Source organism: Natrix helvetica (genome assembly GCF_964273705.1).
Source record: "Natrix helvetica genome assembly, chromosome: 1".
NCBI classification, from domain to species: Eukaryota; Metazoa; Chordata; class Lepidosauria; order Squamata; family Natricidae; genus Natrix; species Natrix helvetica.
This window is the reverse complement of record NC_138548.1, coordinates 342,749,275-342,765,468: the sequence shown is the minus strand read 5'-3', so window position 1 is coordinate 342,765,468 and position 16,194 is coordinate 342,749,275. Positions and strand designations below refer to the sequence as shown.

General features: G+C 49.0%; 1 protein-coding gene across 1 annotated transcript in view; it reads right to left on the bottom strand.

Moving 5' to 3' along the window:
• Window positions 1–14,506, bottom strand: part of GABBR1 (gamma-aminobutyric acid type B receptor subunit 1) — a 200,153-nt gene extending 185,647 nt beyond the window's left edge. Inside the window, exon 1 of the mRNA XM_081947416.1 lies at window positions 14,369–14,506. The gene's annotated coding sequence lies outside the window, so the exon portion shown is untranslated. The remainder of the gene's footprint in view (window positions 1–14,368) is intronic.
• Between the last annotated feature and the right edge of the window lie 1,688 nt (window positions 14,507–16,194).

Sequence of the window (16,194 nt, the reverse complement as noted above, 5' to 3'; positions counted from 1 at the left end):
AGAGAGAGAGAGAGAGAGCTCTTGAAAGCGTGCTGAGCTTTTCAGTTGGATTAACTAGAATATATCAGGATGGTCAGTCTGTTTGGTAGCAATCAATCATTATTATCAATTAATGCTGAGCTCCTTGGAGGATTTAAATTGTACCCCTCCCACTCTGTAACATTTAGAAATACCCACTTGGGGGTGGGGGAGAGAGAAGTTGTCATACCAACAAGATTGATGTTCACCTTAAAGACATAATGAGAATAATATCCGAACCCTTAAATCCACACCGCTCTCGTGTCTCCATGTTCTTTCTAACATCGCCCCTTCTGATCTCAGGCAACAACAACAGACAGTCCAATAATGGAATAAGATAAATACCCAATTGACTCCTAGAGACCTTCCAATACATAGAACATTAGACTCTCCACCTCCCACCAGGCTTAAGTCTAGGAAACTAATTTGGAATAACATATCACACACTTACAATCTAGACCAGGGATCTCCAACCTTGGCCACTTTACGACTTATGGACTTCAACTCCCAGAATTCCTCAGCCAGGGTGGCTGAGGAATTCTGGGAGTTGAAGTCCACAAGTTGTGGTCAAGGCTGAAGGCCACTGATCTAGTTGAAGAATGGCAATTAAGATTGGCAACTTTTAACAACCCTCAACCAAACAGATCACACAGAGCCAACAAAACCACTTTCCAGGAATGCAGTTGCTGCAAAAAAATACGGAGCCCCTTGAATAGAATCAGGACAGGACAATGCAGAATTAAGGCAATGCTCTTATAATGGGGAAGGGCCCAACCGCCCGCAGTGACACTGTGGTGCATGGAACAAACTATAACAAGCTCTTTCAAGGGCCCGCCTCGAGGACGGGTTCGTGGACCCCGAGAGGTGCAGGAACCGGAAGCTAAGGGGATTTTTAGTAAAATGTTTTTTATCTTTTTTAGGGGGTCCCAGGGTGGGGGGAGGGCTAATCAGACCGGGAGGGGAGCCAGAGCCGGACAGATAGGTGAGTCTAGGAAGGACGGGGATGCGGTGGAGGGGGGGAATATAAAGGTCACTAAAGCAGAGGGTTGTCCTATTACAACGGTCGCGGGGAGGAGGGGATGCGAGGACAGGATAAGATCCCAAGGTCGGTTGGGAGACCGCGGCTGTTGGTTACGCCCGGTCGCTTGTACCAACCCCTGCAGTCTAGGTGGACAGGTCCTACAGAGCCAGGGCCTGCGGCTGATGCTTTGCAACGCAAGGTCTGTCACCAACAAGGCCCCCCTCATTAATGAGTTGATCTCAGAGGGGGAGCTAGACCTTGCAGGGATAACGGAGACCTGGTTGGGCCACGAGGGTGGTTTACCCCTCGTGGAAATGTGCCCACCGGGTTTCCGTGCATTCCATCAGCCTCGGGCCCTGGGTAAGGGTGGTGGGGTGGCGGTGGTTATGCGGGAATGTTTAGAGCCGAGGGAGTTCACTGTCCCTCAGATACCCGGGTGTGAGTCCCTTGGTGTGAACCGGGGCCCAGGGAGGCAGTGGGGCTTGCTGATTGTATACTTGGCTCCTCGCTATGCATCAGCAGCCCTGCCCGAGCTCCTCGAGCTAATCTCAGCGACGGCAGTTGAGACTCCCAGACTTTTGGTCATGGGGGACTTCAACTTGCCGTCAACGGGAGCGGCCTCCGAGGTGGCTCGGGAGTTCATGGCTTCCATGATGGCCATGGACCTGACCCAATTAGTGCAGGGCCCCACTCACGAAGGGGGCCACACACTGGACCTCATTTTTGTATCTGAACAGTGGACGAGTGATCTGGGAATAGGGGATTTAGTCATCACGCCCCTGTCATGGTCAGACCACTCATCCCTCCGGCTGGACTTCCCTGGCGCTATCCCCCACCGCGAGGAGGCGGAACCAGACTCTATAAACTGGTACCGCCCCAGGCACCTGATGGAATCTGATAGATTCCAGACGGAGCTTGGGCCAATACCTGTAGCCTTGTCCCGCTCCCGCTCCGAGGACCTAGTGACTGCCTGAAATAGGGCGACGACTGGGGCCTTGGACCGGGTTGCGCCTTTGCGACCTCTCCTGCGGCATCGATCCACCCGGGCTCCTTGGTTTACTGAGGAGCTTAGGGTGATGAAGCGCCACAGGAGACGTCTAGAGAGCAGATGGAGGTCCTCACGCTCCAAATCTGACCGAACACAGGTAAGAGCCTATTTGCGGACTTACCTTGTGGCAATAAGAGCGGCCAAACGTAGACATTGTGCTGCTCTTATTGCGTCCGCGGATAACCGCCCTGCCGCCCTGTTTAGGGTGACCCGCTCCCTTTTATCGCAGGGGGCGCGGGAGACACCCTTACAGGGTAGAGCAGAGGAGTTTGGGGAATATCTGCAGGACAAAATCGATCAGATCCGGAGCGGGTGGGCCTCCGCCAGTGGACCAGACGAGCTGCCAACAGCGAGTCTTGAGAGACCATTCTGGGAGGAGTTTGACTCTGTTGCCCCCGAGGATTTGGACAGGTTGCGTGGACGGCTGCGACCTACCACATGTTTAACGGACCCGTGCCCCTCCTGGCTGGTACTGGCAGCCTGGGAGGTGACACGAGGCTGGCTCCTGGGCCTGGTGAACGCCTCATTGGGTGAGGGATACTTACCAACCGCCTTGAAAGAGGCGGTGGTGAGACCCTTGCTCAAGAGACCTTCGCTCGACCCAATGGAGCTAGCTAATTATCGTCCAGTCTCCAACCTCCCCTTCTTGGCGAAGGTTGTTGAGAATGTGGTGGCGCAGCAATTTCCACGACACCTAGACGAATCCGACTATCTAGACCCACGCCAGTCCAGCTTCCGACCCGGGCACAGCACTGAGACAGCCTTGGTCGCGTTGGTTGATGATCTCTGGAGGGCCAGAGATAGGGGTTGTTCCTCTATCCTGGTCCTATTAGACCTCTCGGCGGCTTTTGATACCATCGACCATGGTATCCTATTGCGCCGGTTGGAGGGGATGGGAGTCGGAGGCACCGTTTTGCGGTGGTTCGGTTCCTACCTCTCCGACCGGAAGCAATGTGTGTTGACAGGGGGGCAGAGGTCGTCCCTGAGGCCACTCACTTGTGGGGTGCCACAGGTGTCGGTCCTCTCGCCTCTCCTGTTCAACGCATATGTGAAGCCGCTGGGTGAGATCATCCGTGGTTTTGGGGTTGAGTACCATCTTTACGCTGATGATACTCAGCTGTATATTTCAACCCCAAACCACCCCAACGAGGCTGTCGAAGTGATGTCCCGGTGTTTGGAAGCCGTCGGTGTCTGGATGGGGGACAACAGACTCAAACTCAACCCCTCCAAGACAGAGTGGCTGTGGGTACCGGCACCTCGGTTCAGCCAGCTGACTCCATCGCTGGCCATAGGGGGCGAACAGCTGTCCCCCGTGGAGCGGGCGCGCAATTTGGGCGTCCTCCTTGATGCCCGGCTGTCAATGGAGGACCATGTGGCAGCCGTGGCAAGGGGGGCGTTCCACCAGGTCCGCCTGGTGCGCCAATTGCGCCCCCTACTGGACCGGAGTGCCCTGCGCACGGTCACTCATGCGCTGGTGACGTCTCGCCTGGACTACTGCAATGCCCTCTACATGGGGCTTCCCTTGGGACGCATCCGGAGACTGCAGCTAGTTCAGAACGCAGCCGCGCGGGTTATTATGGGAAGTACTCGTTACTCCCACGTAACACCTCTCCTGCGCGAGCTGCACTGGCTACCTGTGGCCTTTCGGGTGCGTTTCAAGGTATTGATTACCATCTTTAAAGCGCTCCATGGCATAGGACCTAGTTATCTGCAGGATCGCATCCTACCACATACGTCCCTGCGACCTATCCGCTCACACAGGGAGGGGCTCCTCCTGGTGCCGTCTGCTAGGCAATGCCAGCGGGCGACACCTAGGAGTAGATCCTTCTCTGTGATGGGCCCAACCCTCTGGAATGACCTCCCCCCGGACATCCGAACTACCACCGACCTCCGTTCCTTCCGGCAAAAGTTAAAGACTCACCTATTTCAATCAGCTGGCCTGGCACTTTCTTAGTTTTACCTCCCGGGGATTTATTCATTTTAATTGGGTTTGGGGTTTTAAAAGTGATGTTTTTAGGATTAGAATATATTTATTTCTTAGTACAGCCTATCTCCCCCTCCAAATGTATCTTAAATGTATTTTATTATTATGACTGGTTTTATTTGTATTGACTGTACACCGCCCCGAGTCCCTTTTTGGGAGAGGGGCAGTCTAAAAATCTAAGAAATAAATAAAAATAAATAAATAAATAAAACACATATAGTTCAAGAATGTTCCCTCAGGAAATTTCAAAGCATTTGGGATGATCTCACCACAGCCACACCAGAACCAGTTAGACGATTAGCTTACTTAGATATTGGAGTTGACAGGGCAATGCTTCGTGTGCCCTCAGAAATGGCTCCGCATGCCACCTGTGGCAGACCTGCCATAGGTTCGCCATCACGGGCCTAGGCGTTTATTGCAGCATAATATCTACAATCAGACACACATACACCTGGAAAAACAGCTTTGAACATGAAAATCCTGAACTCAGTATTTTCTGAGTGTCAACACATGAAGCTTCTCCATCTTCAGGTATGGGTTGTTTGAGTCTTCAGGGGAGGCCTGTTATGAAACTAGAGCTGCAGATGAAATCAGAACAGGTTGAATATTCCTTTGTAGGAAATCATGACTGAGTCCTGTTGACTTTGACGTGGTACCTTCAGTTCTTTTCCTTGTGCCAACTGGATTTGGAAGATGGAAGCACAATTCTCACTACATTTAGTTGCCGTTCCCTGTTTGCGGTTACAAAGTCGATCAAATGGATTTAACCTTTGACTTCCTTTAGCCCAGATCCCTGTACAGCTGTTGCCAATCGGGACCAGAGGTGGGAAAGCCTTGTGTAAGTTGCAGCTTTATTATCATTTTATTATCGCTTCCTTGATCTGCCTGTTAACACGAAGGGTGGGGAGAGACAATGCTCACCCTGGAGATGCTGGGAGAAGGATTTTCAATTTGAAACCTTAAAATGTTTTGGATGTACATTATACCTAGTGAATAAGGGTCAATTGTTATAAAAGAATAAGCTCAACACAATTTGATCGTCAGATTTCAACCAAGGCTGTAAACTCATCAAGTCATACTTTCTTGTTTATAGGTTTCAGATCAGGATGTGTGTGTGTGTGTGTGTGTGTGTGTCTGAGTGTCTGTGTGTGTGTCTCTGTGTGTGTCTCTGTGTGTGTCTGTGTGTGTGTGTTTCTCTCTTTCTCTCCCACTCTCCCTCCCTCCCTCTCTCCTAATGAAATTGATCATGAACACAGGAAGTTGCCTTACACAGGCAGACTTTTCATCCATTTAGCTGAGTGTTATCTTTCATAATTGAGGGTTGCAACTCTCCAAGGTATCAAAGGAAGGTTGTTAGCAATCCTATTTGGAAATGCCAGGAGTTAATCCTCACCAGACTTCTACATGTAAAATATCTGACCCCCATCTCACACATCCCGCCAAAGTCCTCACAGAATTTTATATATGGAACTCACAGCCATATGAGAGTCCTGGTGATAAAAAGGTTAGGTTTCTCTGAAAGACAGATAGATTCATGAACAGTAGGGCTGCCTCCAGGTATTGGTGAACTAAATGGAACTGTCCGTTTTAGGGGAAATGGCTGGGTTTATACCGGTACATTGTCCTTTAACAAAGTGTTCTTTGTTTCAGACTTCACAAGAAGAGATATTTTATTAATTTACTTATCAACTTTATATAGCCACCTATCTCACAAGTGTGACTGGATAGCTCATCTCAGCTGTTAAGCTTGCAGGATCCAGAATAGTGTAAGGGAGGAGTGGACAAACTATTACCTAAGAGCTAGATTTACCTAAAATGGTAGCTCAGACTCATTCTATAAGATGCCTGGATAAAGCTGTATCTCCTGGCCTAGGCAACTTTAAGACTTGCAACGCTGGCTGGGAAATTCTGGGAGTTGAAGTCCATCCATCTTAAAGCCGCCAAGGTTAGGAAACAGTGGGATAAAGGCTGCTGGACTAGATGGTTCTAATACTCTGGTGGAGATTTCCCTATAATTTTAGGGTCAAGGTAGAGCTGTAGGGCTAGATTTGCCCCTGTATTAAATAGAATAGAATAGAATAGAATAGAATAGAATAGAATAAGAATAAGAATAAGAATAAGAATAGAATAAGAGTAGAGTAGAATAAGAATAGGGTAGAGTAGAGTAGAATAAGAATAGAATAGAATAGAATAAGAATAAGAGTAGAGTAGAATAGAATAGAATAGAATAGAAGAATAAGAATAAGAATAAGAATAAGAATAAGAGTAGAGTAGAATAAGAATAGAGTAGAGTAGAATAGAATAGAATAGAATAGAATAAGAGTAGAGTAGAGTAGAATAGAATAGAATAGAATAGAATAAGAATAAGAGTAGAGTAGAGTAGAATAGAGTAGAATAAGAATAGAGTAGAGTAGAGTAGAATAGAATAGAATAAGAATTAGAGTAGAGTAGAATAGAATAGAATAAGAAAAAGAGTAGAGTAGAATAGAGTAGAATAAGAGTAGAGTAGAGTAGAGTAGAGTAGAGTAGAGTAGAGTAGAGTAGAGTAGAGTAGAGTAGAATAAAATATATCCATCAAGAATCATAAGATACAACACTTAGTGATAGTCATAGGTTACTACTAGGCAATTAAATCGTACTAGAAACAAACAATATAAATTGTAAAGATACAAGCATGTATCATTAGTATATTTAAATCATGGTATATTTATGGCTTTGGGGTAAACCATACCTGACTGGGCTAGTCAACCACACTCAACCACAAAACATGAATTAGAACCCCTCAAGTGCAAGGGTCATTCATGCCACCACGATGCAGTGCCAATGGTGTGGTTCCTTTGATGAGACTTGTTGACCCAGCCTCCCAGCCTTCAGTAAAATGAAGACCCAGATTGTTGGGGGCAATATGCCGACTTTGTAAACTGCTTAGATTATGCTGTGAAGCTCTATGCAGCGATATATAAGTCTAAGTGCTATTGCTATCATCAAAATGATGTGAGGACTCCTATGTCCCCCTCCCCAAATGTTCTCTGTCCTGATCCCCGTGGGTTAATGAGTCCGAGGGCTAATAGAAGCTAATAAGAGTTTACAAGCCAGTTGCCCAGCTCTCGTCTCTCCCTGGGCCTGATCCAGGCTAAGGAATTCTACCCAGAGCCTTGCAGCAGTCCCTTCTTCCCTTCCACCACCTTCCAAGGCCCCATGCCATACTCCCACCCTCCCCACTTACATACCCAGATTTCTGCCATGGGCGGGAGTTACAATGCCAATGCAAGGATGATTTCCCTGCTCAGCACAGCATCAGCACAGCCAGAGCTAAAGGGAAGCTCACCGCTTCAACGTCCAAGCAGGATTGCTGGAGGGGAGCTGCCCTTCATCTCCCCCCCCCCCGCACACACACACAGACACCTCCTGCCTCCCAGCCACTGACAGTTTCTTCCCCTTGAAGTCCCAGGAGACAGCAGCGATGGGGCCAAGCCCCAGAAACATCCGCTCCAGAATCTATTTACAGAGTGAAGGAATCAGCATTTTGCAGGAAATAAATAAATGCAATCTGCCAGCTTCTCCATTACTTGTGCCACCTTGGTTAGTTCACCCATTAATATTAATCAGGCTGCTGTCACACTTTTCCTGCGTGCAGAGCGGTTCTTGATCCATACCCCATTCCTTCCCGAGAACTGTTCCAGGTACCAAGTTGGGTGCATCAAAACTCAGGGACTTAGGACATCTTGTAATCCGTCGTTGTTAATGGACCTTTCAAAGAATTCTATGAAGGTAAAGGTTCGTTCTCCGAGCCTGTGGGTTTGTTTCTGAATTTCATTACCAGGCTAGGTAACATCTTCAGTGGAGTTGAGGAGACGTCAGTGTCAGTGTTATGTTTATAAGGGCTTCAGGTGTGGGTGTTGTCAACTCGCAAAAGCATTTCTCTCGAGTTGCCATAGGCAGCAAGGGGGGAGCGCGTTCCACGCTTACCTTCTTCCAGGGTAGGATCTCAGTTTCCCAAAGCCGGCTTGTGAGGTGTGGACTTCTAGAGTCCGTGGGAGTGCCTCATTGGAGAATGTGATTTAGAACACAGACTGAGAGGAGGGGGGAAACAGGGTCAAAGTTGAACCATAAACGATGTGCCATAGAGAGTAGATGCCGACATGCTGTTCCTAATAAATAACTGGATTTCTTTTGAAACTTGGCTCAGGACTCATGAATTAATTAGGACAAGTGTCAGAGCCTTGACAGGTGTGTCAAGTGAGGCTTGTGACAGGTCTTGTGATGGGTCAGCTGTCACAAGGCCCTCACTTGACACACCCACCCCTGAAGCCCTTATAAACCAAGGAACATTGACACGGACATCCCCTCAACTCCACTGATGATGTTACCTAGCCTGGTAATGAAACGTTCGGAAACCAATCCACAACCTCAGAGAATGAATCTTCACCCTCATCCTACACCCGAGCTACAGATATTCGCCACTATTACAAAGAATTCTATCTTGGCATTTTTATTTCTTTATTGACCTCGATTCATTTATCCATTTCTATCAGGGATAGCTAACCTGAGTTTGCAGGGATTGTGGGGAAGTGCAGGTCTGCAACATCTGAGGAATGCCAGTTGGATGGATGCAGACACGTTTGCATCTGGATACATATATTATCCGAAGGTTTGTGGAGGTGGCTTTCAGACCGAAGAAATCCACAGGTAATCTCCAACTTAACAACCTTTCAAAAAGTGACTATTTGAAGTTATAGTGGCACTGAAAAAAATGACTTACAGCTCATCCTCGCATTATGACCGTCACAGCATCTCCATGGTGATGTGATCACAATTCAGATGCTAGGCAAGTGGCATGTATTTACGATAATTGCAGTATCCCTGAGTCATGTGATCACCAGATTGACTCAGCCTTCCACCAAGGTGGGTAAAATGAGACCCAGATTGCTGGGGGCAATAGGCTGACTCTGTAAACTGCTTAGAGAGAGCTGGAAAGCCCTGTGAAGCGGTATATAAGTCTATAAGTGCTACTGCTATTTGCTATCTTCCCAGCCAGCATCCAACAAGCAAAGTCAATAGGGGAAGCCATACTCACAACAACAATGTGATTCACTTAACAACAATGTGATTGGCTTAACAACAGTGGCAGAAAAGGTTGTAAAATCGAGTGCAACTCACTTAACAACTGCCTTGCTTAACAACAGAAATCCTGGTCTCAGTTGTGGTCGTAAGCCGAGGACTACTTGTACTTTAATTCATCACCATAAAATGATGGCAGATGTAGCTGTCATCCCCATTTTATCAACGTGAAACTGAGAAGTGCGTTATTTGTCTAAAACCCACGGGGTTTGCTTGCAGCCTGGAAGAGATTTGAACACAGGGCCCCCTGGCTTGGATCTCACCCCCATGGGCACCAGTCTGCTTTGGCAGCAGGGTGGCAAAGCGGTTGTATTCCTGGAGCTTAATGGACTTGCTGGAGTCTGCAAGATAGGAGGCTTTAATGTACAACTTCAGTGTACGAAGCACACAGCTCAGTTTTCCTCTGTCGCCAGCCAATATTTTGCAACGGCTTCTACACAAACCAGCAAAAGGCAACTCCTCAGTCATGCCATATGTGGTTTTTGCATTTTAAAGTCATTTAAAATTATGGCACCATCATGCTGACAGGAATAGAAATGTATCTTTCCTCCCTGCTACTTCGAGGCTAAAGACATTACTTTGGGAATAAGCTTCGATGCATTGTTTAAAAAGAGACAGAGAGAAAGCCAAATCTTTTTCTTTCTTTTTTACTCTCTCTCACTTGCCACTCTCTAGTGCAGCGGTCATCAACTGGTGGTCCGTGGGCCACTGGTGGTCCGTGGGACACTGGTGGTCCACAAGAAAATTTTTGTGGTCCGCAGAAAAATTATTTGCATTTTTTTTATATTGCACTAAATCAAGGATCCTCAAACTACACCCCCTGGACCAGATATATGCAATGTGTGTTTGTGTTGCTGCAGAGAGTCTCCCGCTTCAGGGTCTTTTTGTGTGGGTCAGAGGAGGGCAGAAATTCCGACTTGGGGTCTGCTTCAGCCTCCTGGTGCGGGGCTTTGGCGAAGGCTGGAGGAAAGTGCCACTGGTGGCGAAGAGCCAGAGGGCCTTGTTCCAGTGGGACTGCATCATAGCCTAGAACAGGCTGACCATCTCAGCCCCAAAAAAGCCTTCCCTCTGCTCGGAAAGCCTATGCTCGTAGTCCTCAGTGAGGTGCTTCTGCTGAACCTCCTTCTCGGTCAGATCCAATTTGAGCTGAGCCAGCTGTTTTGCCAACTCTTTCTTGTGGTGGCTGCTTAGCTCCAACAACTGCTTCCTGTTGGGGCTCTAAGGAGCCCGGATGGGGAGGTGAGGAGTGGCTAGGAAGGGAGGGTCGATAGAGGCCGTCGAGGCACCCCTTGATGTGACATCAAGTTGGCCATGCCCACCCAGTCACATGACCACCTAGCCACGCCCACCCAGCCAGTCATTAGGCAGATCATATTAGTGGTCCGCGGGATTCAAAATCATGAATTTAGTGGTCCCTGAGGTCCGAAAGGTTGGTGATCCCTGATCTAGTGGCCATCCTGGGCCCCTTTGCTGAAGAGAATTCACCTGAGCAAAATTCAGGTTTTACTGTAATTCTGCCCCCCCATAGTATAGCCTTTATTGTCATTGTACAAAATAAATATAACGAAATTGGTTGTATCCTTCCATCAAGAGGCTTGCGCCAAAAAGGCAAATCTACATGAGGTTTAGACTCACATCATGCAGTGTGTTATTTATCCCTGCACTTCTGAGTAGGCAAAGCCATTCCGAGAGGGGGGGGGGGAGAGGGAGGGAGAGGGAGGGAGGGAGAGACGTGCTACTCTCTCACGGCAAAACCAAAAGAGCATTTGTGGTACTTTAAAGTCTAACAAATGTGTTGCAGCATAAGGTTCGCTGGATTAGACTCTATTTCATCATATGCAATTTGTAAACAAGCCTGTATTTATACACAAAGCAGCATTAAGAAGGGAAGAAACATGGGTGCGCGCATACAGGCCAACTGGGCTGCAGCCCAAAACCCCTGATTCAGAGAGTTCTCTTCCAAAATGGAAGAGAACCCTTGGCCATTCTCTTGGCCATTCTTTCCACACGGTATTTTATTTCTTGCAACATGATCCTCCTTCTCGGCTACTGCTCAAAGCATAGAAAACAGAGGTTGGACTTTTCGGTCAGAACCTGCTATGTAACACTGCAGACCTCTTTACGTGGGTGGGGGGGAAACACCTTTAAAACAAATCAGCAAACAACTCACCCTGCCTATGGCTTGGTGCTTTTGTTTTTAAGTTGGACAGCTGAGTGCAGAGAGGCAAGCGTCCCCTACACAGACCTCTTGCCTATGGGGGCATCCAAAGATCCATGATAGAATGAGACCAGCAACCATAGCCCTCAGTCACAGATGCACCGGGAAGAAAAAACTTTTGAGGCTTTGGCTTCCCAGAGAAGACAGAAGGTGTCAATCTTGCCCAAACACTTAATAACATTAGACTAGACTAGACTAGACTAGACTAGACTAGACTAGACTAGACTAGAGTAGAGTAGCATAGCATAGCATAGAATAGAATAGCATAGAATAGCATAGCATAGAATAGAATAGCATAGAATAGCATAGAATAGCATAGAATAGCATAGCATAGCATAGCATAGAATAGCATAGAATAGCATAGAATAGCATAGAATAGCATAGAATAGAATAGAATAGAATAGAATAGAATAGAATAGAATAGAATAGAATAGAATAGAATAACAGAGTTGGAAGGGGCCTCGGAGGTCTTCTAATCCAATCCCCTGCTCAGGCAGGAACGCTACACCATTTCAGACAAATGGCAGTCCAGTCTCTTCTTAAAAACTTCCAGTGTTGCAGCATTCATAACTTCTGGAGGGAAGTTGTTCCATTGATTAATTGCTCTAAACTGTCAGGAAAGCCAATGGAACAACTTCCCTCCAGAAGTTATGAATAAGACAGGAGTTTCCCTGTGTACACTTGCAAATGTCATGTGGATGTGGACTTGGGAGCTGGGGACATTGTAGGAGGTTCATTAGAACTAGTTAGCTGGAGCCTTGATCAAGACCTCTGGCTGATCGACATAGGCACGAGCGTGTAATGTTGGAAATATAGGTTCTGATCCCAACAAAGAAATTTTTTTAAAGAGTGCAGGGAGTTCTCAGCTTACAACAAGTTCATTTGTGACCGTTTGAAGTTACCACGGCAATGAAAAAAGCAACATGGCCATTTTTCACATGACCATTGCAGCCTCCCCGTGGTCACATGATTTACATCCGGATGCTTATCAACTGACTCACATTTATGACGGTTGCAGAATCCCAGGGTCATGTGATCACCTTTTACGACCTTCTGATTAGCAAAGGTCAATGGGGAAACCAGATTCACTTAACGATCACGTTACTCATTTAGCAACTCATTTAAGTGAATTTAATGATTCACTTAACAAATGCATCCAAAAAAAGTCATAAAATGGGGCTGAACTCCCTTAACACATTTCTCACTTAGCAACATAAATTTGGGGCTCAATTGTGGTTGTAAATTGAGGACTAGCTCAGGGGTGGGTTTCTGCTGGCGTTACTGCTGGTTTGGTGTGCGCGCGATTTGCACACGTGATTTGCGTGCGCTCCATGCGCATACGCCGTTGCCTGTAAATAGATCTGCACATGCGCAGAACATTAAAAATGTCAAAAAAAAAAAAAACATGCTGCGGTGACCCGGGAACCAGTTCGGGGGCGTGGCCAGCCAGCTGTCCCTACTGGTTTGGCGACCCAGTCGCAATTTCCACTACTGGTTTTCCTGAACCAGTGCAAACCGGTAGCAACCCATCTCTGGACTAGCTGTATGCCTTGAAAATCTATTTGTTTTTGAGATGCAGTTGGGATTGCTTTTATTCTTCACCCGATAGCGGTGCCTATATAGTTACCTTCTGCTCCATCCCTGCTGCACAAAAACTGGTCTAGAACCTTTTTGCATCCATCAGCTCCTGGCCAGAGTGGGTCTCCCAGCCGGACATCCACCATCTCAGTGGAGCTGAGGGCCTGGGGGCTTGCCACCTCTCCTTATGTTGCATTTAGATTTAGGCTGCAGCTACCCCTGAGCAAATCCTCACTCCACACTGCTGAAGAGAGACTAGGCATTGCCTGGAGGCATGCTCGCAGCTGCCTCAAAGGCTTGAGGTGCACATTAACCCAATTTCCTAAGCATCGACTGAATCAGGGGAGAACTGTTGGCCGCCTCTGGTCAAGGGAGAAAGCGGGCACATTGAGGACTTGATTTGAGATGGGGTCATCCCAATATAGGCTATGGGTGGTAGAATCCCAGAAGTCCACAGGGATTACAGGTGAGCCTTTACACGCAGACAAACTCCCCTGCATACTGCCCGCATCCCTATTCCCACAAATGCCACCCAGCCCTACCTTTCTTCAGGATGAGAGACTGAAAGAGGGGAGTTAAGAAACTGCCCCATGGCAGAATTTTCACCCAAACCTTAGGAAAAGTTTAGTGACAAGACAGGTGGGGGGTGGTCATGCTTTAAAAAGGGGGGAGAGGTGAGTTTTCTGGGATGACAGTTGATTGGGCAAACATGCCATTAGCACCCCAAATTAGCAGGCCAACAGGGGGAGGGGGTATACCCGGCAGAGGCTGAGGGGTAGGTTTGGTGGAAGATCTAAGCAGCAGAAGGAGCAAGAGAGCACATGGGAAATCGCAAGGCCTAGATGTCAGCTGAGCCTGACTAATTTGCTAAAATGTGCCTCCTTAGCCCTTCCTTCTCTCAAGTGCCTTCCGGACACTGGAAATGCCCAGAGCGAGCTCCGACTTCATTCCGGATTGAGCCATCTTCTCCATGGCCTGGCTCCGGGGACGGAGCATTAAATCAACCCGGTTGGCACCAGGCGTAAATCCAAGCCTTGCTGCAAAGCACCCGCTCTGTAAATTGCCCGCTCTGTAAATTGCTGCCCTGTACACGAGGGATGGCGCTGGCACTTTGCCACAGAGCGAACATCGGGTGATTGATATACCCTGCTGTAGTTGCACGCTACAGTGGTCCCATCACCCTTCCCATATCCCAACGGCCCGGGTTGCCCCCTCCCCCTCTGCATTTAATGACCCGGAATAGCCTTTTCCCAGGTCGCCCTCCCGGCGCTACGAATCTCCTGTCCCACCAAAGGGCGAAGCGATGGATCAGACAAAGGCTTGCTAGCGCCGCTCGCCGCTCTCTTTCCCACGGTAGGCCAGAAAACCAGGGATCCCTACCTGGGGCGCTGTCCAAGGTGCCGGATCTTCCAGGCGAACGGCAGGCGCCTTGTCGGCTTCCCCCAGAGGCGGCTGCGCCGGGCTGGGCAGAGCTGCGGCTCAGCGAGGCTTTCCCCAAAGCCGAGGCATCCGGGGGCAGAGCCCAGGCTAGGAAGAGGCAGCGGGAGCGACGGGAGAGGGACAGCCGTCTAGGTGATGAAGGGATCCCAGGCGGAAGGAGGACGAGATCTCGCCACTAGGCAGCGGGAAAAGGAGGGAGGGATGGAGGGAGGGGGAACGGCAGGTCCCAATCTGGGATCCCTGGGAGAGGAGGGGCGGCAGGTCCGGGCTGGGATCTCTCGGACAGGCAGTTGGGAGTGCGGGGTTAGAGGCTAGCGAGGTGGGGCGGTGCCGGGAAAGGCAAGGCAAAGGGAGGGGAGGAGAGGAGGAGGAAGAAGAGGAGGGCGGCTCAGTCCGTCGCCGCCCGCCACCCCCACCCGTCCGCCCGCTTGGCCGGCTGTTGCTGCTTTCTCCGAAGAAAGAGGGGTTTGGGGATTAAGTAGAGGAGGGGCCTGTGCGTGCCTGAGAGAGAGAGAGAGAGTGTGTGTGTGTGTGTGTGTGTGTGTGTGTGTGTGAGAACATGAGCGTGCGCGCGACGCCTGCGAGAATATCCCGCAATCAGCGGGGCGAGGAAGGGGAAGCGGCGCTGCTTCTTCTTCGGGGCGACGCCGCGCCCGGGGTAGGGAAGGCGGGGAGGGAGGGCTCGGGAAAGTCTCCAAGTAGCGCGCCGGCGCTGGGTCGACGAGGAGCTGTCCAAAAAGGGCGCGCGGGGACTCCCGGCCCGCCCTGCCGCGAAGTGGATGGGTGGGAGGGTAGAATGATTGACAGCCGGCCGAGCGGGCGGAGAGCTCTGCCGCGCCGAACTGCCCGTGAGCGGCGCGCCGACGGTGTCTTGCTGGGGTAGCGCCCGAGGTGCCGCTTGCAGCTGCCTTCCGAAGCCACGCCTCTGCCCGCATTGTTGTTTTGAGGGCTCGGTCGAGGAGTCAGTCCCTCGTGTTTGAATCATAACCTGAGCGGTGTTTGTTTGGCGTGGCTACCGTGACCTTATCACAAGCTATGATGGTCTGCTTTGGAAGACCTGGAATGAGGCTTAGCGTGCCTTAGGCATGAAGCCACTTGGGTGACTGTTGTTAGTTGCGAAGTCGTGCCCGACCCATCACGACCCCACGGACCACTTTCCTTCAGGCCTTCCTGTCCTCTACCATCCTCCGGAGTCCACTTAAGCTCCTGCTGCTTCGGTGATTCCATCCAGCCACCTCATTCTCTGTCATCCTTTTCTTCTTTTGCCTTCAATCTTTCCCAGCATTAGGCTCTTCTTTGGATTGGCCCAAAGGGTGACTTTGGGCCAACCCAAAGAAAGAGGAGGAGGCAAGGGTGAGCCACTTCCGAAATCTTGCCAAGAAAGCTATAGGGACTTAATCCAGGGAGTCACCAGAAGTCAAAACGGACTCAGCGTGTAGGATTTTTGTCCTAAACAAATCATGGCCTGTCCGAAGATCACTTAATACAATGTTGAATATATACATCATATAGGAAAGTGTGGTTTCTCCTCTCCACCTCCCTCCAGTGCCCCACTGATTAATTAAGGGTAAGAACTCCTTGTCCCAATGGTGCTTTTTCAAGAGGTGACTAGAGTTTCTTGGGGTTTTTTTTTAAAAAAAAGATGTTTTGCTTCTCTTCATAGAGAAGCTAAACCTCTTCAGTGAAAAAACAAGAAAGTCCAGTTGCCTCTTGAATAAAAGCACTTTTGGCAGAACTATGACCTGGATTAGATTCTCCATAGATGT